A 27,111-nucleotide genomic window follows, 5' to 3' on the forward strand; every position below is an offset into this window, starting at 1 on the left:
TTTTGCATTTGGTAAAGCTTGGATGTGTGCAAATGCAAGTTTATATATCCCACTGGACATTGGTACCTCTGTTTTTTTATAGCTGATTTTCTCAGCTCTCCTGCTCGACATGGCTACTAACCCTTCATATTGTTGTCTTAAACAATAAGGAATGGCTCAATAAAATATATAGAAACACAACACTCCAATCAGACAGATTGATCTTTTCATAAATCATGTATTTGTTCTAGATGCATTGATGAATAATATCTGCTATACTTAGCAACAATTCCTGAATAAAACTGCATGATCAATTCAACTAATGTTTTACATCTGCCAGGACCTTCACAGTATCACCATCCACAGCAATTAAATCATGCAATTTCCATAGAGAAGCAATTTTGTTTGGACTGCACCATTTAACATCAGTGGTACCACATTGCCAACAATCCCAATAACGAGGCTGTTAATTGCTATTTATCAAACTGGTCAACTGAGCATATTCTCTTCCAAGAATATCCAAACATCAAACATGAAAGAAAACAAGTTTCCTTTTCTCCAAAAACAAAATTTTACGACCGGGATTCGATGGACCACAAAACCATTTATCACCAATCATTTTGTTATCTTTTATTTCAAATGAACTACAATGTGAAGCAACTTCCTTGGTAAATATACATGCTTTTCGAAACGTTGCAGAACAGCACTGTATGTTATACACTGCCAATAGTAAATATGTTGGTTGCACATTACAAAGTGTGTGGCAAATGGAAGAATCATCTCTGCTTTGCTTCCAAAATGTTGGGATGATTTATGACAGGCAGGGAAAATTTAGTTTGCTCTTGCTGCGAGATAAGATTCGGGGACCAGCTATGATTAGTTTAGTTGTGTTCATTTGACTGCAATCATCAAATGCTGGGCACCATAACTCTGTAAAATGAGTCAGTCACATTTTGTTCTGACAGCTACAACAAGCTTGCCAAGATTGTGATGACAGAGCTTATTTGGAACATTCACAGCTTGGCACAGAATGAAGAAGATACATATGTGCAGAAAAGATTTTGTGCTTCATTTTAAGTGATGACGAACAATGCTTGACAATGGAAAGTGACACAATGGGATAGAGACAATTTGGAATTTGTGTAATATAAAAGCCACAATGATAGGAGTTGCAAATAAATGAACATCAGTTTATTTATCAATGCATTCTTTATTTGTTTCTCAGATGAATCCCCACCTCCCCCAATAGGTTTGAATGTGCTTCACCTTGGGAGCTCCAATAATGCAATAACTAGCTCCGAGTGAAACATCAACAACCATTTGTGCCACGAGAAGAGAAATTCAAGAACGCTTGAAGCCGATGCACATAGAGCTATTAAACTCCAAAACAGGAAAGGTCTTGCAAATGCCACACCTCCAAGGAAAACACGCGAGGACTGCCCCAGATCTGATGGGATAGAGGCGGGAGCGCTCGATCTAAATTGGAAGAGTGGTGGGATGGCAAGGTTCGGCCAACAGTCGGGTAGTGTTAGTCAATCACCAGAGGGATTCAGTACTGGCAGTGGTACCTGTTGGATGGAACGTTGATGGTCTCAGGGTTGGGCGAGTCATGTCAGGTAATCAATGGGTGGCCCATCCAGTGGTTGGCATGTGGCAATGAAGGGGAGTCAATTAACCATATAACCATATAACAACTACAGCACGGAAACAGGCCAGTTCGGCCCTACCAGTCCACGCCGACCATTCTCTCTGACCTAGTCTCATCTACCTGCTCTCAGACCATAACCCTCTAATCCCCTCTTATCCATATACCTATCCAATTTACTCTTAAATAATAAAATGGAGCTTGCCTCCACCACTTCCACCGGAAGCCCATTCCATACAGCCACCACACTCTGAGTAAAGAAGTTACCTCTCATGTTACCCCTAAACTTTTGTCCCTCAATTCTGAAGCTATGTCCCCTTGTTGGAATCTTCCCCACTCTCAAAGGGAAAAGCCTACCCACGTCATCTCTGTCCGTCCCTCTTAAAATTTTAAAAACCTCTATCAAGTCCCCCCTCAACCTTCTACGCTCCAAAGAATAAAGACCCAACCTGTTCAACCTCTCTCTGTAGCTGAAGTGCTGAAACCCAGGCAACATTTTAGTAAATCTCCTCTGTACCCTCTCCATTTTGTCGACATCCTTCCTATAATTTGGCGACCAGAACTGCACACCATACTCCAGATTCGGCCTCACCAATGCCCTGTACAATTTTAACATTACATCCCAACTTCTATATTCGATGTTCTGATTTATAAAGGCAAGCATACCAAACGCCTTCTTCACCACCCTATCCACATGAGATTCCACCTTCAGGGAACAATGCACAGTTATTCCCAGATCCCTCTGTTCCACTGCATTCCTCAATTCCCTACCATTTACCCTGTACGTCCTATTTTGATTTGTCCTACCAAAATGCAGCACCTCACACTTATCAGCATTAAACTCCATCTGCCATCTTTCAGCCCACCCGTCCAAAAGGCCCGAATCTCTCTGTAGACTTTGAAACTCTACTTCATTATTAACTACACCACCTATCTTAGTATCATCTGCATATTTACTAATCCAATTTGCCACACCATCATCCAGATCATTATCTAGGTGATCAGCATCATTCTAGGTGATCAGCATCTGGAAGTGACGGGTGGGTGAATAGATGTGTTATCAAAAGACCAGGTGTAATGGGGACTGATTGATGGATGGATGGAAAGGTCAGATGATTGATTGAAGGACAAGATGGTACTATGTGTGGATGGATAGGGAGTGGTTGGTCACATGGAAGAAAAACAAATTTAAAGGGTACCTGCCTGAACTGTCCCCGAGTCAGTTATTTAGTGTCTGGCAGGACCCAAATCAGAAAGGGCACTTTAAATTACATAGGTGCAGTGCGAGAAACTCCATGAAAATAAAAATAAGATTGAAATCCAGAAAAAAAAATCCAGAAAATGTTGGAGCCTCTGGGCAGATGAGGCAGCCTCTATGGAAAGGGGAACAAAACCGATGTTTCAGGTCAGAAATGTTCAGCCCAAAATATTTTTTTTTTCTTTCTGTGGACGCTGCCTGACTTATTGCATATTCCAGGCGAGTTTCTTGCCTTTAGTCAAGTTCCACGAGAACTTTGTCCATTTGTGGTTCTCAACAATTGACATTCTTTGAATCAGCCAGATCTAATCCTTCCCTGGAGATCTCTAAACTGGCCTTGCTGGAAGGCTTTTCACTGTACCTCTGTACACATTACAATAAACTACATTAAACTGAGCTGAATTACACAGGCAGGTTTTATGGCAAGAAAAATATGCATGTATTTCTGGTGTTGCAAACTTCAGCGTGGAACACTGACATCCCCTGCCACCTCACCGCTTCCAAATCTCCCCCCCACAAAGCCTTCCACACCCCACTACCTTCCCAGGACCATGCCATTCTCCTGTTCGACAACCACTTAGAACATTTTATTGTGTCTTGGGTGTGGGTGGAATCGAGTGGGTACGAACAAAGTAATTTCCAAGTAGTTACAGCTCTGATGTGCATCACTTGAAGAAGAAAGTACAAAGCCTTCACTTGAAGTCTTGGAAGTGGTTACAGATATCGCAGCTAATACTTAATGATACTGAAGTAACTCAAATACAAAATTCTAAGGGAAATTTGATGCACATCCTATTCATTTCCGATTTTCCCTTGCCTTTATGTTCTTAGATTATAGCTTCTCAGAGCATAAACTATACTGTTCATGAATTTTGATGTTGACAGACCATAAATGATAGGGAGGAAGTATCTTCAATTTATAGGGTGGCTGGATGTAGTCACATTTACAGCAGCCACTGCAATGCAATGCAATGCAATGCAATACATGTATTTCAGGTGCCTGAGCCAACATTTCATTCCCTTGTCAGAAACACATGACCTATTGCAGCTTCACATTATCTATCAATTCATAAAGTCTGCATTGATAACCAGAAGAGAAACCTCTGCCGGCCGAACAATTTCCCCAACACTTGAGCTTCAGCAATTTCTCCCATCTATTTTAATGTAACAATTAGTTTCCCTGATGGGTTACTGGTAAAGAAACTACATGGAGTGACACAGAATCATACAAATGAGCCAGGCCTCAGTCGTTAGTGGGCTCCTTTGGGCAGTAATGGGATGCTATAAATAATATCAGCATGACCAGGCTAGATTTAAAAAAAAGCCACTCCATCTGTACCTGGCTGCAGGCCAGTCATTCCCGTCAAAAGTACATGCACACACAAGTTCAGCAAAGCATTGACTTTATTTCTTTACTGTTTAACTAGACCACCAATGCACGTGGCATGGAGTCACCAGTGAGGACCACCAGTATGTGCAAGACACACAAGGAAGACTGTAATTTGCTTCAGAGCACAAGAACATGGGGTGACCCAGTGGCAAAGCGGTAGAGTTGCTGCCTGACAGTGCTTGCAGCGCCAGAGACCCGGGTTCAATCCTGACTACGGGTGCTGCCTGTGCGGAGTTTGTACGTTCTCCCCGTGACCACGTGGGTTTTCTCCGAGATCTTTGGTTTCCTCCCACGCTCCAAAAACGTACAGGTATTTGGGGGAAAAGCCTGGTGCTTAGTGATTAGGTAACTGAATCTGGACACCGGGTTCAGTAAAATTGTTTAACAAGCCCAGGACAAATAATTAGGACAATTCCTTCCGGCCTGGGGAGGGGTTCATGCAGCAAGGATTAGGTGATGAGGGGTATTGTGGATTGAAGTCCGAGGAGTGACAACATTCTGGGGTTTGAGAGATTAACAGATGGTTGGAGAATGGGATTGAGAGACCAGTAAACTAGTAGGGATGGTAGGCTTGTGAACTGGGTTAAGAGTAATGACATGAGGGAGTGTAACAATGGATTTGGATGAAGCTCACCCCAGTTGACATCTCAGCGCTAGTCTGGGACCTGCTGGGGGGGGGGGGGGGGGAGACCTTTAAATTGCATAGCTGCAAATCATCAGTGCTATTAAAGACCTGTTCGTCTGATAATGTCTCAGAACAGATGCACGTTGAAGGCAGCTGAAGGAATATCCCCGGGGTCACATTGCATGGATTATCATCTGATTCAAGAAATGCATGACTGCCACAGACATAATTCATCACTTGATGTGCCTGGTGGAATTTTGAGAGTGGTGGCACGTGACCCAAAGATAAGCAGAGGCACATTCCACTCAAAGAGGAAAACAATCGATATTCATATACGCAGTAGAGGGAAGGAAAAAAAAATCTGCATTTACACAGCCTCAGCTGCCATCAACATACTGCTCAAAGACTTTAACCTTGAATTTTTGAGAAGAGTAAAAATTTGCTAAGATTAAATAGATAAGCTTTAAGGGGACCTTTGTCAATTAATCTTCCAAATGATGCCTTTAAAATTGATGACAATCATTGCAGTGGCATTTAACAGGCAAAAATGAACAGGAGTTAATGATGGTTTGAGATGCAATCTGTCTTCCCAATCCATTACTGCAATGATAAGAATAACCTCATCAGTAATAATATAGTCGGCTTCCTCAAATTCACTAATCATTCTTTTCCACAAGAGATTGGAGCAATTAATGAAGCTATTCCTCTTCCTTGAGATAGTCATTCTAGAGATATAATGCACATCTGCATTAATCTGCAGGGGCCCATTTTACTGAAGGATTTGCAGTAGATTGGAAATTTGCTGTAATGTTGGAAGTGAATTTTGATCACAGTCCAACCTTTTCAAAAGAATTCCCCAAGCGCAAGGCTATATTGCCATCCTGAACCATCCTGAACCATCCTGAAATGCCATGCGTTTGATTAATTTCGAAGGGGGCTCGATCAAACTTGATAATGTGAAGCTCAAACAGTACAAATGGTCAGAAAAACACCTTTTCATCACTTTCCTCTTCTAACTAATATCTAGTGGAATGCCTGGCAATTTTTACTGCAGCCCCATTAAGTCTGCCTGAATGAAAATCAAGACCTGCAGCTGCCGTGAACATCATACTTAGTCCAATTGCAATGCGAGATACAATGGCAGCAGCTTCACAGGTGCATTATTCTGCTGGAAATCAATAATTAAAAATAACTGCAATTATATGTTCTTAATAGCCAACCCCCTAGTGCTTCCACTGTGAAAAAAAACCCAGCAATTAAGGAATGTTGGCCTTTAAGGAGCTCATGTGAAACATGCATTAACACATATCAGTGCCAGCGTAATGGTCTTCAAAGGTCAAGTGTCAAACAAAAGGAACCATTCACACGTAAAAAACACCATATTTAGTCCTTAGCCAACAAAACCAGCTGCGAACAAATAGACCCGGAATGCATTCGGACGGGAGATACAGTGCGAGCTGTTTAGCCACAAAATGAAGAGAATGCCATTCTCCAACAATCATCATTGAGTGGGCTCCAGTAATTAGGATATAATGCGACTTTAGTTAATGAAGCTTCATCTGCCATGCCCTTGCCTTTTCATCTAGATAAAACAACAAAAAATGAAAGAATAATGTGGCAAAACAGGAGGATGTCCACTTCATTGGCCTTGTTTTATGTTGTCACGTGCACTGAGACGCAGCTACAAGCTTTGTTGCATGCTATCCAGTTAAAGCATATCATAAATAATTACAACCATGCCAGACACAAGTGCAACAGGTAAGAGAAAAATTACCAGAGTGCAGAAAGAAAAGTGTTACAGCGTTATAGCAATACAGTTACAGGGAAAGTACAGATTAAAAAATATATGTTTCAATGGCGGAGCCTGGATGTCATTGTACACAGCTCACTGACGTGCAGGAACAGCGAGTAATTAGGAAGGCAAATACTTTTATTGCAATCGGGAGAGGTTGGACTGATTGTTGGATTGTTTTTTCTCAAATGTTGGCGGTTGCGGTGAAATAAAATTATGACAGGCACAGAAAGTCAGAACCTCATCCCCCATGGTGGAACAATCAAATACCAAGGTGAAAGGGGCAAAGTTTAAGGAGATGTGTGAGGCAACTATTTTTTTAAAATACACACAGATGCTGGTAAGTGCCTGGAAAATGCTGCCGGGGTTGGTGATCGAGGCAGATACAATAGTGGCATTTAAGAGGCTTTTGGATTGGCATATGGATATCCAGGGAATGGAAGGATATGGATTATGCACAAGTAGATGTCTCGGCTTCATGTTGGTAACAGACATAGTGGGCCAAAGGGCCCGTTCTTGTGCTGTACTGCTCTAGATTCTGAGTTATGTTCTAAGAAGATTGAATGCAAGCAACATAATCGTTGAATGACAACTGGATGAGTATTGACAAGGCCACTGGAATTTCACGCACAATTTTGTTCTTTTGACGCAAACAATGATATACAAACCACTGATTCACAAAACTGGCTCTGGAGATATCAGGCCTGACCACAAGCAGACAAACTGAGTAGGCTCGTGCTCTGTTCTCGAGAATTTTAAATAATGAGAGTTGACTCGGAGGGCTTGGTAATGCATATGCTGGAAGGATCCTTCTAAGGAATCATTTACAAGATAAAGGTTGGACCATTTTGGAATAAACTGAAGAGCAATTTCTTCACTCAATTGATGTTTGGAGTTTTTGGTGTTTGAGGTTGAGAGGGTCAAATGTTTTTCTATTGCTCTCATTTCTTATCTTACAATCAGTACATCTCTCGTTACAATGACCTGCACAGTATCCTATCTTATTGTCCCTCTCCAAGATACTGATAGATAGCCGATGAGTCAAATGAAAAAAAGACACTTAAAATTAAAAAAACGACATAAATCAGGGACAACATCCTTGCCATACCTTACTCCCATACAGGAAGATGTCTTCTCTACCATTATTGTCATTTTACAAAACAATTATTACAACGTACAGAGAGAAGCTTGTCACACACTGCACTTGGTAAAGAATAAACATAATATCATACACGTCTGCCACAACACTCCCTCCTCCACACGTTATATTTACCCTTCCCTAACTCACAATGCCAGCTGTCCACACGAGACAACCCTGAAGCTAATCACATTGTGGACCTCCTTGCCACGTTATTCCAACCCACATCCAGTTCCAATTTAATCGGTAATGATATAAGAAAATAACTGCAGATGCTGGTACAAATTGATTTATTCACAAAATGCTGGAGTAACTCAGCAGGTCAGGCAGCATCTCGGGAGAGAAGGAATGGGTGACGTTTCGGGTCGAGACCCTTCTTCAGACTGATGTCGGGGGTGGGACAAAGGAAGGATATAGGTGGAGACAGGAAGATAGAGGGAGATCTGGGAAGGAGGAGGGGAAGGGAGGGACAGAGGAGCTATCTGAAGTTGGAGAAGTCGACGTTCATACCACCGGGCCGCAAACTGCCCAGGCGAAATATGAGGTGCTGCTCCTCCAATTTCCGGCGGGCCTCACTATGGCACTAGAGGAGGCCCATGACAGAGAGGTCAGACTGGGAATGGGAGGGGGAGTTAAAGTGCTTGGACTATTTTAAGAAACTACTATTTTTCTTTCAAGTTGAAAGGATCTCTGATTTTTAAAACATACTGAAAAATTAATGATTACATTTCAACATCACTGGGTGGTCGAGATGGTTCTTGTATTATGAAATAATATCAGAATCTCCAAGTTATGCACCATCCTAACTTGACCAACAATTATTGATCCTTCGGTGCTGTTGTGACAAAAGAACATTGCCAGTGCCAGTGGCACCACTTTCCATGTACGAATCAAATGAATGCTGCCTATCATCATCTTTAAATTATGTATTACATCCATCAAAGATTGCTTTGAGCCTTTGGCACCATCAGAAAAATAAAATTGCACGAGTCTTTCATTTTACTATACAATATGTGTACATTGGACATCCTGAAAGGATTTACCTGAAACTTCAAACATCCATCATACATCATGGATAATGCACTAAGTTAGTAACATATTACATTTCAACATTAACATAAAGCTTCACAGGACACTTAATGCAAGCACTTAAACAATAGCCCAAAGTTGCAGATGCTGGCAACTTGAAATATTAAAAATAGAAAATACAGGATTTTCCCAAGAAAGTCAGACAGCATTTGTAGAGAGAGTGAGAACTGAACCAATGTTTTAGATGAAAGTGCAATGGCCCAAACAGAACTTCCACAGATGCTGCCTAACCTGCGGAGTATTTCCAGTAATCTCTGCATTATTGCAGCATTCAGACATCAGTTGACTAAGATAACCAAGGAGGCATTTAGCCGGATGAATAGCAGGTTGGCAGAGATACTGAGTTTTAGGAGCATTTTACCAGGGGAGAGAGCCTTGGAAAAATAATCCCAGTTCAGAAGACTCTGACTAAAGACTAACAATGAAGGGATGAATAAGTCATCAATAGACAACCAACTATAGCCTCAAATACTAATCGCCAGCATAATTTGATAATGAGCAATTCATTTGAACAGGAATTAGACCGAATTACCTTTGTTTTTGTTACAAAATTTGTTAATTGCCTATTAACTACTTGCTATGCAGGTTGCTAGGTAACCAATCGATAGCTACTTATTGCATGGAAGATTATGGTTAGCTTCCTTGTGCTTAATTAATAAAGAACACTAACCCTTATTGCCCAACCTATTGGATGATTCGGTATAGAAGGATTAATTAAGTTAGCAGCTTGTAAGATTTTCCTTTGATTGTGGTAAAATAATTTAAAGTTAATTTGAACTGGCTGACATTGCAATATTCCAGAAGAGAGCCTTTTATGTCCTAGCTCGGATCTCTGCCTCTGCCTCTGCCTCTGCCTCTGCCTCTGCCTCTGCCTCTGCCTCTGCCTCTGCCTCTGCCTCACCATCGCCTTCACCCTTACACATCACATGCTCACTGGCTTTCCAACTTCAATCATTAGAGAACGACTAATCAAAAGCTTTTACCACAAGTTTTCATCTTCAAAATGTCACACATGCTTTTCATTTAGTCAGAGGGAGGTGAATCTGTGGAATTATTTGCCACAGAAGGCTGTGGAGGCCAAGGCAGTGGATATTTTAAAAGTAGAAATAGATATATTCTTGATTAGTACAGGTATCAGAAGTTATCGTGAGAAGGCAGGAGAAAGGGATTAGGAGGGAGAGATAGAACAGCCATGATTGAATGGCGGAGTCGACTTGATGGGCTGAATGGCCTAATTCTACTCCTATTCATTATGACATTATGACCTCATTTTATCTCCATTTTGTTATTTCTGGGTTCAACATATTAAAATCTTGATCCTAAGTTTCACTCCAACTATTAGAGCAATATTCTTCCATCCTATATCTCATCGCAAGCTCCCCGTTCCAGTTTACCAGTGGAGACTTGCATATTCATTTCAAGCTTTCGTGACCAAATCTTCACTCATGATGAATTCCTCTGTTCAATCTCCTAAAAATACTTTCAATATGGCCTGAATTGTTCTCTGATCCCTCCCCAATTATTTACTTTTTTCCAACCTGGTGTCAATCTTGCCCAGGTGAAATATTATGACATTTTCTTTTGCATTAAATTAATCCCTTCTGTCCAACTAAGTTTAAGTGATTAATTGTCTCATAGACTTCAGAGTGATTCAGACCCAAGTATTTATCTCTTTGATCAAAAGGCTGGGCTAACTTAAAGGGCATTGTCAAGGCAAATGTAAAGACTTAGCTCAGAAGCACTATTTGATGGTGTTCACCATGAAATTTGATTTAACAGAACATACACCTTTACCCTGAGTTACAAGTACATAAAGTATCATATAATCAGTTGTTGAGAGAAGAGTTCGCAAAAGTCACAATGTATTGATTTCCTTTCCTACAGTTTGTGTTTCATCTGGCCACAGTAACTTGCTTATTTCAAACATATCTAAGATATCAATTATGGTGGATTAATGGGAACACTTTGCTGCGGTTATTGATAGTTATGTCCAACTGCAGCTTCATGAGGTTGAGAGACTCGAGGAAAAGCCAGGAATCGATGGAATATGAAGCACAATGCCAGGGAATTGTGCTAAACACTAGACTGGGAATAGACACATTGCACCACTGATAACTCACCAAGTTAATGAGAATCTCCCACTGACCATACATCATCAGCAAGCTTGCGAGTCATAACAGACAAAATAAATCAAATTTTAAAAATCATGCTTAGTAATTCATTCTTGTTTGCTAAATGATTTATAAAGAAGAGGCTGGACATGATATTCAGTTTCAGAAATTTGTTTCCATTGATATTTTGGGGCTCTTCGCAGAAAGAAGTGATTTATTTCCATACTGTTTCTTTTGAATAAATTATGTCCTGCAAGGAAACCACTTATAAACTTTTCCCGTGAAAGGTTGCTTGAGATTATGAAAAGAGGTACATAACATAAATCAAAAGAGATCAGCCTAAATCTTTATAAATGACTAATTGGGTACGAGTTGGAACATTGTGCAGAGTTGTGGCCATCACACTTCAATGAAAGTCTAAAGCTTAAAGAACGGGAGGCTTTGCAAGAGATTCTGAGGATAAAGCCCATTGCCGTGCAAGTTGCTTCCTTGGCCAAGGTCTTCTGATGTTGCAGGTCCGTTGGACTGCCCACCTTTCTCCAACTCACCACACTGTTGTTGGACTTTACTGAATGGGTTCTGGATCGGGCAAGGTTTGTGTGTAGCCGACCTCCACTATTGGGTCCTTTAAGGCAACCCACATAACTGGTTAGCAAAAATGCAAAAGTAGTGGAATCGTGTGAACAGGCCTATAAACACAGCATGCACAGATAATATCATAAACCAAAGAAAATTCAATAAAATCATAACTACAATGCCAGTCCAAAAAAATCTGTCATCCTTAGTGCAACCAAAGACAGTCCATGGAGTTTCATAGTTGAGGTTAGTGTTGGGAAGAAGCTATTTTTGAACCTGGTGGTTATGTTTTGCAGACTCCTAAATTATTCTCCCAATGTGAAATTGGAAGGAGGGAAATTGGAGTATGGCCAGGGTGGTGTGGGCTTCTGATGCTGCTGGCTGCGTTTTAAGGCAGCAACTCCTGTAAATCCCTTTGATGGTGGGGAGGTCAGTACCCATGATGGCCTGCGCAATGTTCACCACTTTTTGCAGTCTTCTTCGCTCCTGGGCATTCAAGTTATCAAACCAGGCTGTGATGCAACCAGTCAATATGCTCTCTTCTGTGCACCCACAGGAGTTTAAGAGTGACCAAATGTAATAGATCTACATTTGCTGATGATAGAAAGTTTGGTCAGCGTGAGTTGTGAAGAAGATGTAATGAGATTTCAATAGAAAAATGGACAGACAATATAATAGAAGAGAAAGCATAGAAAATTAATATAAACTGCCAAAAGGTCATCTACTTTGAAACAAATATAAAGGTGGTATATTTGTTTAAAATGGTAATGGATTGAAAAGAGCTCAGAGACTTGCGTGGCTGTGATCATGATTCATTGAAAGTTATGTGCAGGGGGTAGCAAGCAATCAGAAGACAAACAGTTTGTTGATCTTTATTCAAAAACATTGGTTTAAAAGGTGCACAGATGTCTTACTGCAGCTATACAGGCCCTGATTAGTCCCACACCTGGAATTTATTGTTTGAGCTCCCTGCCAAGGGAAGGACATATTTGCAAAAGTGGGAATGTAATGGAGATTTTCCAGATTAAATCCCCTGGCTGTGGGATTGTTCGTTGAGAAGAGATGAAGTAAACTGGGTCCATATTCTCCAGAATTTAAAAGAATAAGGTAATATCATTGAAACATAGACAATTCTTGACAGACTTCACTCCATAGATAACATTTTCTCTGTCGAAAGTCTATAGAAGTGGGATATAGGTCTCAAAATAAATAGGCCTGCAGCCCTCGATGCTTTTCCTCTAATTAAGTGATATGGACACGTTACTTCAATGCCCAATCTCAGATGGATCATAATGCTTAAAATATGCCATTCATTTTGTTGGGAAAAGAATAAGAAAGTAAACTATTTTGTTAAACTAATCAGGGACAGCAAAGACTGAAATGGCCACACAAAAAATCACCCAGAGAGCGTGAATCTTGGGAACAAGCTTGAGAAGATTGAGTCAAGCTAGAAATGGAGAATGTTTCGATAGTAGAGAAATCAAGAGATATGGGATTAGCGCAAGAAGGTGGTGCTAAGGTAGAAGATAAGCTACAATGTTTTATGTTTCCAGTAATAATCACATCTGGTTAAGCAGTTTAAAATTATTGTGGTGTGTGGTCTCCTTTTTTAAATACTTTCCCAACCTGTTAATTGTCCCGAGTGGTGCTTTGAGCTGTCAACAAAAAGGAAATAATGGGCATGTTCATTTAAACTGCTCACCCTCAAAACTATCTACTCAATTTGAATCTTCTACCAATTGCAATGCTTTCCTCATATGCACATAAAATACATATTTGCTGCTAATAATATTATTTTCATTATGATTCCTTCTTTTATTTCCAAATTATCAAATCTTTTCTCAATATTGCAAATATGGCTATTAATTGATTACGAGTTATATCACGTCTAAATTATGTGTCTCACCTCTAAATTAAGTTGGTTTCTACTCTGCTTCCTTTTGTTCTTGTTTTCCTTTCCTTTAAGCAAATGTTTAATGAGTGAAAAGAAAGTGAATCTTTTTTTAAGTTTGAACAATTATCAAAATATTAACAGAAAGGAATCAGTGAAAGTAATAACATTGCAATGGACTGCAACAACCTGATAATGCATGCGAGGGCAGATATTTGAGTGGAAGGTGAAGATCAAAATACGTATTTAAATGTGCAGAAAAATTCAGCCATTTTGATTGCATCAAAAATACCAGTTACATGCATTTCCTTTGCCTGAATCCAGAATGTGGCGAAGGTAACAATAGACAATAGACAATAGACAATAGGTGCAGGAGTAGGCCATTCAGCCTTTCGAGCCAGCACCGCCATTCAATGCGATCATGGCTGATCACTCTCAATCAATACCCCGTTCCTGCCTTCTCCCCATACCCCCTCACTCCGCTATCCTTAAGAGCTCTATCCAGCTCTCTCTTGAAAGCATCCAACGAACTGGCCTCCACTGCCTTCTGAGCCAGAGAATTCCACACCTTCACCACTCTCTGACTGAAAAAGTTCTTCCTCATCTCCGTTCTAAATGGCCTATCCCTTATTCTTAAACTGTGGCCCCTTGTTCTGGACTCCCCCAACATTGGGAACATGTTTCCTGCCTCTAATGTGTCCAATCCCCTAATTATCTTATATGTTTCAATAAGATCCCCCCTTATCCTTCTAAATTCCAGTGTATACAAGCCCAATCGCTCCAGCCTTTCAACATACGACAGTCCCGCCATTCCGGGAATTGACCTAGTGAACCGACGCTGCACGCCCTCCATAGCAAGAATATCCTTCCTCAAATTTGGAGACCAAAACTGCACACAATACTCCAGGAGCGGTCTCACCAGGGCCCGGTACAACTGTAGAAGGACCTCTTTGCTCCTATACTCAACTCCTCTTGTTACGAAGGCCAACATTCCATTGGCTTTCTTCACTGCCTGCTGTACCTGCATGCTTCCTTTCATTGACTGATGCACTAGGACACCCAGATCTCGTTGAACTCCCCCTCCTCCTAACTTGACACCATTCAGATAATAATCTGCCTTTCTATTCTTACTTCCAAAGTGAATAACTTCGAGAAAATAATTGTAGGTGGGTTTTAAGGTTTGTTTCATGGAAGAAAGGTTAACTGTGTGTTGTGAATGAGCTCAGTGGGTGCATTATTTGTGATTATGAACCACATGGGCAAATTGAGACCTTGATGTGGCTTTGGTTTACAATTGAGTGTAAGCTGATAATAGATAGTACAAAATAGTGCAACAATTTTAGGCCCACCTTACTCACCATTGGCCTACGGTTCAAATGGTTGTTATATTTTATGTTATTCACTTTTTAAACATTAATAAATTTGATTGGCTCTACCACCTCCCCTCCACGTGGGGTCCGGCGCATCCTGATTGGCTCCTGCCGCTCCCCCCCCATGTGGGGTCGATTGATTGGCTCCGACCTCCCGCTCGACGCCCAATGACTCGCTGTTCCGGGTCCCACGTGGGGGGAGCGTCGCCGCCGATGCAGTGCAACGGCCGTCGGCGTCCAGCTGCCGCTGCAGGAGAGGTTTGCATCCAACGGGTCCACCGGTCGCTCTGGTCACCGCGATGGCCGCCCGGGGTTGGGGTGGCTCCCTCTCCCCTTTCCTCTCCCCCTTTGCCCGCCCCCGGCCCCGGGGGAGACTCCTGGCCGGCAACGGGTCAAAGGGTCGTCAGTTAGGGGAGGGTTGCCTGCAGGAGATGTTTGGACGGGGGGTTCTGGGCCTGCAGGAGAGGTTTGGACGATGGGGTTGCTGGGCCTGCAGGAGAGGTTTGGACGATGGGGTTGCTGGGCCCACAGGAGAGGTTTGGACCCAACTGGTCCACGCCCGTCTAGTTATTGCAATAAAATTCAAATTACAATTGATTGCATAGAGACTGAAACAAATAGTTAAATTTCACTGTTTTAGAACAATGTCTCAATACCGAAGTGCCAATAAAATCCAGTCAGGACTAAAGGACCTGGGCAGTATTTTCCAAGTTGCGCTCTGATCAAGGTCGGGCAGTGACTTTTCATTAAAGTGGTAAAAGGAGAACAGTTTACATAGAGCATCTAAAATTATAACCAAATGATAGTAAGACCTTTGCCTTCTGTACGGCAAAGGATTGAAGAAACTAGGCGAATTGAAGAATTCTACATGTGCTCATGTCCTTCACTTGATTTCCCCCTTTTCAATGCTCCTGCCTGCATTTCATTCCTGGGCATGGTAGAGGTGGATCTCTCTTATTGCATCAATTAAAAGAAATATCAAGGGACTCACCAAAGCTCATCAGTTTCTTTGATCACCCACAACAGAGGATAGTGAACTACTGAAGTGATTAACAATCTCCTCCTCCATTTAAAAAAATTAAGCACAGAAGCTCTTAAAACATTAATAGCAATTGAATATTTGAAGACTGCAGTTCATGTTTTCGTTTTTGAGGAAAAAGCTAGAAAGAGGCGGTATCATTTAATGTTCTGATCTGCTGTGAAAAGATTAAAAACTGTGTGGCATTTAATGTTGCATCAATGTTCCTTCAGATTCCACCAAGCAGTTGCAAAGTGCTGCTCTGGTATTGCAGATGACAGGTGAAATTATATTAGAAAAGCGATTTGCACCTGTAGGTTACCGACAAACAAGTTTAACATGCGAGCATCTGCATTTAATAATTTTGCCCTGAAATTACAGTTGAGCTGTATACGAGATTGTACTTAAACATCACACAAAATGTGTGAAAACAAAAAAAAAGTGTTATTTTTGAAACGACGAAGTGTGGTTTTAGAATTTTGTATCGCAGGTTTTGATGCTAAAACTTCACACTGTCAGACACGAACATCAGGGAACTACTTTTAATTCAAATGCGGTATGTGTGCATTGTCTGCAAATTCAGTTTTTGCTACTCTTTTGTAATTGTCCCCGAGATGATGTGATTTCATGCCCTTCTGCGCTGCCTGCTTAAAATGTGCCTTTGCATCCAAGCACATTTAGTTTAGCTTCATTTAGTTTTGTTCAGAGATAGAAAGCGGAAACAGGCTCTTCGGCCCACTGAGTCCACACCGACCAGCGATCCTCGAACACTAACACCATCCCACACACACCAAGGACAATTTACAATTTTACCAAGCCAATGAGCCTACAATTGTACGTCCAGGTAACAGAAGACAGTCCAGCACACAGTGAAGAGCAAAGAACAGCTTTACCTGTCGACACGAAGAACAGCAGAGATAAGGAAATGCAGATGCTGATTTACAAAAAAGACAAAGTTCTGGAGTAGCTCAGCGGGTCAGACTGCATCCCTGGAGAACATGGATCGGTGACTCTCTGAATACATTCAAGAGAGAGCTAGATAGAGCTCTTAAGGATAGCAGAGTCAGGGGGTATGGGGAGAAAGCGGGAACGGGGTACTGATTGAGAATGATCAGCCATGATCACATTGAATGGCGGTGCTGGCTCGAAGGGCCGAATGGCCTACTCCTGCACCTATTGTCTATTGTCTATTGTCTATTGTGATGTTTTGCATTGGAACCCTTCTTCAGACTGCAATTGCTGGTATACAAAAAAAACATACAACATGCTGGAGTAAAAGCTTTACCTATTTTCCAAGAACACTTAAAAAAAGGAAACTCTTACAATTATCAAGTTTCTTCAGTTATATACTTCCTTTTTACTGATCCACTACTTGAAACTTATTGTAATTTGGACTCTTTATATTCCATTATTAATCTCTTAATAACTGCATCTACTGGGCTGATTCTGATAAAGCACAAAACTATAGAATTCCTAATGCAGAATAAAATGATTCATCTCACTGCAGTTATGCTGATAGGGATTCATATTTAAACAATTAATCTTATCCCGGCTCCCATTTTCAACATCACTGTTCGTTTCTGGTTATCTTGGCCTACTCCACAGATAATATGCCTTGCTGAACTGATAAAATGCCTATATTAGGCAAACCTTAATATGTGTGCTATCAACATATCTGGCCACATTTGTAATAACAATAAGCAAAGAAGCAATTGCATATTCCTCACTCCTTCCACTCTCTGATGAAGACGGTTTTTCCAGCAGTTTCTTATCCCTACAGCACAATAAGTTAAATCAATAGGTCTTGTCATTATCTTGCCTGGAAATAGGATTTAATAGGATTCCAAATGAATAACAGTGTTTCCAGATCTAGGAATGTTGCCAGCTCCTAGGGGCATGAGCCCAGCGTACAAACTACCCCATAATTCAACACTAATTGGCACTCTGACTGAGAGTGAGGCAAAATGGATGGAGCGTGCAATGAAAATGTCAAATAAGTGCAGTAAGTAGGGCTCCTCTGATATTGGGAACCGAGAGAAGGAGGAACTCTTGCAGATAAGTGGTATCAAAATACTATCTGTGACTTTGAAATGGAAACAAAAAAATATAGCGGGCATTATTTTCGAACATCAGTAATTATAGGTCAAAGTCTCTCCCGAGCTCTGAAGTGAACTGAATCCAACAAGTTTTCAGATAATGTGTTGGAAGGAACTGCAGATGCTGGTTTACACCAACGTTTTCAGATATATTGCCTTCCTGGATCCTACTGAGTTCCAACTGTTGAACATGCGGTTTTCAAAGTAATGAATTGAGGTTTTCATCTGCACATCATTGTGGTGGATACTGTTATTTCTTCCATCATATTTTAAATTGTGACCAGCTGTTTCCCTCACAAAGTGACATGGAAATTTAATAATTTAAGTATATTATTAGATATTTAATATTAAGTATGGCCGATATGTGGTTTGACACAGGGAAAGACTCAGACACAGAACCAATATGTATGTACAAACCCAGAGTTAATAAGAGATTCTGGAAGCCAGCCTATCCAGGAATGTAGGATCGTACGAGGAACAAAGATCAAATGTACAATGACCAGGAGAACTGATCAAATTGCAATGGCTTCATATTACCACTAAGCCCATGTTCTCCACCTGTCCACTCCAGTTACTGTCTCACTAATTTTTTTTTTAACCCAAAAATGGAATAAGCAATCACAAATATTGAATTTGGCTCGAGGCAAACTTGTACAGTTTTGAGTTTGGATAGAAATTTGACAAATGACAAATGTTTTCAAAGTAATAACACACCAGTATTTTTTCAGATTCACCAATCCTCAACAGATTCAATTTTCAAACCTTACAGAGCTCATGAATTTGCTAGATTTTTTTTGACGTAACTAAGACGGGTGATGGGGGGAGGGGCGCAGAAGTAGTCTACATGGACTTCAGCAAAGGCATTTGATAAGGATTCACATGGCAGGCTGCTCCAGACAACTAGCATGGGGTACAGTGAGAGCCTTGTACAGATTCAGCTTAATGGTAGGAAACAGAAACTGATGGTAGAAGGTTGTTTCTCAGACCGGAGACACGTGCCGAATGGTGTGCCTGAGGGATCGGTGCTGGGCCCATTGCTGTTTGCGGTTTGCATCAATGATTTCAATGAGAGTGTACAAGGCATGATGAGTAAGTTTTCAGATGACACTAAAAGGAGTGGTATTGTAGATAATGATGATGGCTATCAAAATTACACTAGAATATTGATCAGTCGGGCAAGTAGGCAAAGGAATGGCAAATGGAGTTTAATCCAGATAATATACAAGTGCATATTTCCCTCAAAGTAATGACACAGAGAGGATGGTGAAGATGCCTTTCGGCATGCTGGCCTTCATCAGTTGGGGCATTGCACACAGAAACAGGGACATTATGTTATCGTTGTAAAAGACGTTGGTGAGACTGCATTTGATACCGTGTTCCGTTTTTGGTCATCCTGCTATAGGATAGATGCCATTAAACTGAAAGAGTGCAGGGAAGATTTATGAGAATGTTACCAGGACTTGAAGGCCTGAGGTTTAGAGAGATCTTGGACAGGCTAGGAGTTTATTCATTGGAGCTCAGGACAGGAGGCTGAGGGGTGATCTTATAGAGGTGTATAAAATCATGAGGGGCACAGATAAGGTAAATGCACATAGTATTCTTCCCAGGTTAGGGGAATCGAGAACTAGATGGCATCGGTTTAAAGTGAGGGGAGAAAGATTCAGTACAAACCTGAGGGGGAATTTTTCTTCACACAGGTAGTGGTGGCTATGTAGAACGAGCTGCCAGAGCCAGTTCCAATAACAATTATTTTAAAGACATTTGGACAGGTACATGGATAACAACAGCTTAAAAGGAAATGGGCCAATGCTGGAAATAGGCCTAACTTAGATGGGTCATCTTGGTTGGCATAGACAACTAGGGCCAAAAGGCCTTTATCCAAGCTGTCTGACCCTCTGGCTCAAACTGTTTGTTAATAAATGAGCAAGTAAGGCAAACTGAGCCCTCTTAAGTTTTCTAAACTGGCATAATGATTCGTTTTACTGTAACAGAAAGGGCAAAAGCAATAATATGATCAAACCATTAAAATACAGAGGCTTCGAAAAGAAACTCTTGCATTCCTGCCTTTAGAAACAAGAGATAGGACTTCCATAGCACTTCCTTGTGGTATAACCTTTGCTTGTAATCCCCCTTAGACATTCCATTCACTACACCCATCTGATGTTAATTTTCTCCTCTAACCATTTTTGTGGCAATTGAACATACCAGCCTTCAACAGCCTAGCTATTCCGACAGGGAATACCCATTTTGCTTTCCCTGTGTTGACCTGGAATTCTGGAGTGAATGACTACCTTCTTTCAAACGTTCCTATCAGGTGGAGCACTTTGGAAGCCAAGTGATTATACAGTAATACAAAAAGAAAATAAAGCCTTGACTTCACGAAGTGCCTTCGATGTGTTTTTCAGAATATGGAAAAACATTGTACGAGCAACAAAATACTTTTGGGGCATGGGCACGGATGCAATATAGGCAACTAGATTGTACGCTGCAGGCTCCTTCAAACAACTTTGTTATAAACCATCACATCAGTATTTTAGAAATTTTGATGCATAGATATTGACCAATGTTGACTCTTGCTCCTTGAAATCATACTTTTAGTTTTTGTTTAGTTTAGAGAAACAGCGCAGAAACAGGCCCTTCGGCCCAATGAGTCGCTGCCGACCAGCGATCACCCCGTTCATAACAGGGACCATTTACAATTTTTACCAAGCCAATTAACCTACAAACTTGTGGGTCTTTGAAATGTGGGAGGAAACTAGAGCTCCTGGGAAAAAAAAACAGGACGTCACGGGAAGAACAGTGACCAGAGACAGTGATCTGTCTCTGTACAGATAGCACCCGTGGTCAGGATCGAACCTGGGTCTCTGCCGTTGTAAGGCAGCAACTCTACTGCTACGCCACTGTGCCGCCCCCAACTGTGGCATAATTTATAACCACCTGGTCCAGTGGTTAATCTACATGGTAACACTTCCAACATTTAGAGCCTCTCATTAATGTGCTAAAGTGTGAGCCTGAATTTCCATGCTATGTAATCTCTGCTGTGAAATTTAACAGGAATCAACCATTTAGCTCCTTAAACCTCTTGAGCATTCAAACCGGCTGTGGTTACCCTTGCTTTCTCTTCATTAACCCGACCTTGCTTCACGTACTTTGATGCTATTATCTATCTAAAAATCTAATAAACTCGGTCTTAAAAATTAATCCAGCCCTCAGTCGTTTGGGGGGAGAATTCCAGGTTTCCCCCTCCCCGTTGTCTGAAAGAGAGATTTATATTTTCACTCACAGCTCTAATTTTAAGGTCAGTCAAATTTTTTTTTTAAAAGCCTCTTTCTTATTGTCACCTTGAACTTGAAGCCAACGTGCCACACTAAAGAAATCCCATTTGTCATGAGGCCTGACTCTCGATATTAATCAAATTAACAATAATGTGAAAAGCAAATCAGTTTGTGGCTAACGCTCTTTGAAGAAACAATTCCCTCGGAGGCTCTGTTAAATTTATCACAGCCTTAAACATCCGTGCAGCAGGTAGTGCGTGACTGACAAACACATCCGCAGGCTTACCAGATATCCCGTAAAGTCAAGGTAGCAAAGGCAGCTTAATATTCACATAGTTGAGTAGGACATTTTGAAAGGTATCCGGGCAGCTCCAACACAGTTTGCACAGTCCTTTGTAAATTGTGCTGGGGATCGATGCTGCTGAACGTGTAGTCGAGAGATGTAGCCCCCCCCCCACTCCCTCCTATTCCCACATCGACCTTTCTGTCCAGGGTCTCCTCCACTGTCAGAGTGAGGCCCAAGGCAAATTGGAGGAACAGCACCTCAGATTTCGCTTGGGCAACTTACAACCCAGCCGTATGTATAATGACCTTTCCAACTTCAAGTAACCATTGCTTTCCCCCTCTCTCCATCCCTCCCCCACCCAAGTCGCACGCACTGACTTCTCAATGGAAATGGTGGATTTTGTCAGCTCTCGATCACATCATAATCTTGGTCCAAATACAATACAATACAATACAATACAATATATCTTTATTGTCATTGTACCCAGGGGTACAACGAGATTGGGAATGCGCCTCCCATACGATGCAATAATTTAAGTAATTAACAGCAACCCAACGAAACGAAACAATTGTAACAGTTTTTAGACAGGGTAAAGTGCAAGTTGATCTATGCGTTGTGGCCATCCGGCTCAGCAGGACCGGTTCATAGCAGCTATGGCCCTGGGGATGAAGCTGTTCCTGAGTCTGGAGGTGCGGGCGTAGAAGGCCTTGTATCGTCTGCCCGATGGAAGGAGTTCGAACAGACTGTTGCAGGGGTGTGAAGAGTCTTTGTGGATGCTGGTGGCTTTTCTGAGGCATCGTGTGTTGTAGATGCCCTCCAAGTCTGGTAGCTGTGTTCCGATGGCCCTCTGAGCTCTATGGACTACCCGCTGTAGAGCTTTCCTTTCTGCCTCCGTGCAGCTGAGGTACCACACAGGGATGCCATGCGTTAGGATGCTCTCTATGGTGCAGCGGTAGAAGGTCGTCAGCAGCTGTTGGGGTAGACCAGACTTTTTCAGTGTTCTTAAGTAGAACAGTCTTTGTTGTGCCTTCTTGACCAGCGCAGCAGTGTTATTGGACCATGTTAGGTCCTCCGAAATGTGAGTGCCCAGAAACTTGAAGCTGGACACTCTCTCCACGCTGTCCCCATTGATAGAGATCAGGGCATATTCCCCGTTATGTGACCTACGGAAGTTGATGATCAGCTCCTTGGTCTTGGTGGTATTTAGGGACAGGTTGTTATCCGAGCACCAGTCCGCCAGGTTCTGCACCTCTGCTCTATAGTTTGTTTCATCCCCATTGGTGATAAGCCCGATCACCGTTGTGTCGTCTGCAAACTTGACAATGGTGTTGGTGTCGAATGCAGGAACACAGTCGTGTGTGAAGAGGGAGTAGAGCATGGGACTCAGAACACAGCCCTGTGGTGTGCCGGTACTCAGGGTGATAGTGGAGGACAGGTGCGGGCCCATTCTCACTGCCTGCGGTCGTTCCAGCAGGAAGTCCAGGATCCAGTCACATGAATAGAATAGAAACTCAACTGCACAAGCAACACAAGCATTATAGTTACAGGTGCAAATCAGATGCTAATGTACCCTACAGTAAGTGATATACCAAAGCTTTTGCACCGTCCACAATGTATTAACTAAGCATGTGATGGATTACTCCCCTCTTGCCTGGTTAAATACAATTCCAAAATCACTGTTAAAGCTGAGCACCTAGCAGAACAATTTTGTCCAATTGAATGACATCCAACCCACCACCCTTACTGTTTATTCTCTTTGCCACTGGTGCACAGTGTCCATCATGTATACCATCTTCAACATGCACTACAGTTACTAAGGCTATCCCTAGCAAAGCTACAAATACCATTACCAAGCAGGGAAAGGGCAGCTTGTTCATCAGACCTGACCATGGGTGCTGCCTTTATGGAGTTTGTACGTTCTCCCTGTGACCATGTGGGTTTTCCCCGGGTGCTCCGGTTTCCTCCCACATTCCAAAGACATACATTTGTGTAGGTTAATTGGCCTCGGTGAAAATCGTAAATTGTCCTTAGTGTGTATGTGCTCGTGTACGGGGATGGCTGGTCGGCGCGGACTCGGTGGGCCGAAGGGCCTGGTTCTGCACTGTATCTCTAAACTAAACTAAAGTAAACACCACCGTCCACAGGTTCCACTCCAAGACAGACGCAATCCTGGGGCTTGGAAATATAAAACCATTTCCTAATTGTTGGTGGGTTCAAATGCTGGAAGTTACCTCCCGGAAGCATTTCAGACTACTTTCACAAAAAGGACTGTTGTCATTCAAGAAACTGGTTCACCGCCAGACTGTAAAAGGGCAATTGTAGATATTTGTAAATTTTAGTTGAGGTAGTGATGACCAGAATCCCCCCAAAAAAAGAATAAATAGATTTGATTTAAAAAAAAACAACATAAGCTGCAAATTGACTCTTTTTTAAAGGGGGCAATTTCTTTTTTGGAACATTTTCATCAGATGGAAAACTGGAGGAATAGTTATTTAATTATTTTGTTTTCTTCTCATTTTCTCCTGTGGGATAGGGCAAAGTCTTCAATAAATATTGAATTGGCAAGACGTGGGAGATAATTTGCAAACGCGCATTAGGAAGATGCAACATGGGAGGTTAAGCATTTTAATTATTTATCCATGTTGTATGCATGCAAGTTGCCAAGTCTATTTATAGCTTACATTTCAGTGCTGTGACTACACAAGTTCCACAAAATGTAATTCAAATATCTCTTGTATGTTTACTGCTGAATTCCCTTCACAGTATGTACAAGAATTAAGCGCCACAGACAACAGATAATGCTTTTTGCAGCTGTATTTTCTTGTACTTATCCATGCACACAACTTAATATTTAAAAAAAAGTTTAAATTACACGATGCATTCAGGTTAATGAGAAAAAATAGTTTGGTCTCAGATGCAAAAGTCTGCTTTCTCGATTATAACTCCCTCATGTGTTACACCTCACAGCCTGCTGCCTTCAAACTACAGCCAAGCCTTTCACTAACTAATTTACATTTACCATTTATTGGATATCAGCGTTCCAGAAGCAAGAGTCAAGGAAGCCAAGTCAATTCAGAACTAACGAGGGGGAAGGATTAAAAAGAACTGAAAAAGGTTTGCATATCTGACTTTGTCTATTAAAAAAATCATTGCAGCAGAAATTGATTGGACAGAACTATCAGGTGTAGCTTGGTGAGCTATCCATTGCTTGTACTTTACAGCAGCTTTAAAACAATAAAACATACTAATGGGTTCGCTGAAGTGACAACTGACTTCTTCGGAAGTGAAAGGGAAGCAGAACTGAAGCTACATTGTGGGGCCACAGTAACATGTTGCTCTTAACGGTGGGCATAAAGCCACCAAGAATTGGCGTGGCGGTATCTGCACACTGATTTTGCATGTTTAGCTGAGTTTAGTTTCGAGATACTGCACCGAAACAGGCCCTTCGGCCCACTGACCAGCGATCCCTGCTCACTTACACTATCCTGCACACATTAGGGACAATTTACAATTAAGCCAAGCCAATTAACCGACCAACCTGTACGCTTTTGGAGTGTGGGAGGAAACCGGAGATCATGGAGAACTCCCACACTGGTCATGGGGAGAACGTACAAACTCTGTACAGGCAGCATCCGTAGTCAGGATCAAAACCGGGACTCTGGCACGACCGCTGTGACACGGTGCCGCCCCCAAATGTTTCTGCATCTGATCAGAGTGGTGATGAGGGAAAGGGTGCCAAGACATCAGGCCTTGAGGTTGGAGTCTTAATAATGCAGCCAGGAAGAACACAGAGATTGGAGCTGCAGTCATGGACCATTGGGAAATTATAGGTTAGAAAGTTTGCCTGAGGAGACTCTGTAACTCATTAAAGCAAAATGAACTGACCAAGGCCCTGGGTGATGACCTGTATCAGATGTCCCCCCTCCACTCCCCTCCCTTTAGATAATGCTGCCCAGCAGTAGACTGTCCTCAGACAAATGTGCCCTTATTTTATGAGGAAAGTTCTAAAGCAGTGATAAGTCCATAATTTATAGGAGCAGAATTAGGCCGTTCGGCCCATCAAGTCCATTCCGCCATTCAATCATGGCTCAGAGATGCAAAGAGAATTGAAGTACCTGAATGACACACAAATCGTTCCTTTGACACAGGGGTGATCTGCAATTGGAAGTGCCGGATTAGTGTGAGTCAGTATGGAAATGAATGCTGTCACTTTGTAAGTAAGTCTAATGCCAAAGACAATGAGTCTTGTTCATCCATGTGTCTGGGTCATCCAGAGAAATAAATGCACCTGATTGTTAACATGTGTCGGCTGACAGCTGGTTGCACGATTACGCAGATAGTTATAAGCATCTATCATTATACGACAGACAATATCCCAAAACAACAAAATAACCCCTCATTGACATCAGGATGTGATGATTTATAATGGTTAGATCATGACACCATTAATAAAGTCATACACAATATGCTGAGTGGAAGAATTTAAAAAAAAATTGCAGTACATATGAACCATGAACAATGCATCTGAAAACTATGCATTATGGCGAGTCTGGAGGCTTGATCTTTGTTAAAGAAGTTTATTGCGACAGCAACATTCGATTACAAAGTATAACGAACGAGATTACAGACAACCATTAATTCTAACTGTTCACTTCAAAGAAGTCTCCCAACTGACTGGTTTTGAGCGCCAAAACCACATGTGACGTCGCTGTCCAATCAGCGGGCTCAACTCCCTGGACCAATCCCTACGGTCGCACCCACACGTGACCTTGCTGGCCAATCTGAGGGTTCGACTCCCAGGACTAATCTCTATGGTTGCTACAGCATAACTAAATGAGATTGACTCAAGATGCTGGAACAACTCGGTCAGGCAGCCTCTCTGGAGAGGAGCTCAGAAACGCACCTATCCATTTTCTCCAGAGATGAAGGGTTCCAACCCGAAATGTCACCCATCCATTTTCTCCAAGGATGCTGACTGACCTGTTGAGTTACTCCAGCATTCTGCGACCATCTTTGGTAGACACCAGCATCTGCAGTTCTTTTTTTGTTATATTTTAAAAACAAAACGAGAGTTCCACCAGTGGTGAAAAGAAAATACCATGTTGGGGGGCAGAAATGTACTTATGGAAGTTTTACACAAAGTAGGTTAAAAGTTCTTATTCTGAGCGGAGAGTAAATACCCATAATGCATCAACTGACTAGAAGTGTAAATTAGAGTATTTCTGAAGTCGATTGCCTCCGAGACCGAACTAAACAGAGATGCAAAATAGTGATAAAGTAATCTTGAAGTGTGAAGAGATAGTGCTCCTCACAGATATTGTGGTAAGAGCTCGAGTACTTTGCTGGTTGATGGAAGGTTTCATAATAACATTGCACACAAACTCACATGTTTAATTTGTATCGTTCTTGGGGAAAATATATCTGCAAGGGTTCTGAAAGATGAGACACAATGATGGCAGATATACATAATTCAGCCTATGGTTCCTTGAGGCCGTTTCTTACAGGACATATTGTGGCAGAAGACGACACAGAGAGCTGAATGCATCCCTGTTTAAGTTCAAATATAGGTAAA

General features: G+C 41.7%; 1 protein-coding gene across 1 annotated transcript in view; it reads right to left on the reverse strand.

Annotated features, from left to right (window-relative positions):
• LOC144608834 (opioid-binding protein/cell adhesion molecule-like) overlaps window positions 1-27,111 on the reverse strand; it is a 1,854,101-nt gene that overhangs the window by 1,106,622 nt on the left and 720,368 nt on the right. The window lies entirely within an intron of this gene.

Source organism: Rhinoraja longicauda, chromosome 32, assembly GCF_053455715.1.
Source record: "Rhinoraja longicauda isolate Sanriku21f chromosome 32, sRhiLon1.1, whole genome shotgun sequence".
Taxonomy (NCBI): Eukaryota; Metazoa; Chordata; class Chondrichthyes; order Rajiformes; family Arhynchobatidae; genus Rhinoraja; species Rhinoraja longicauda.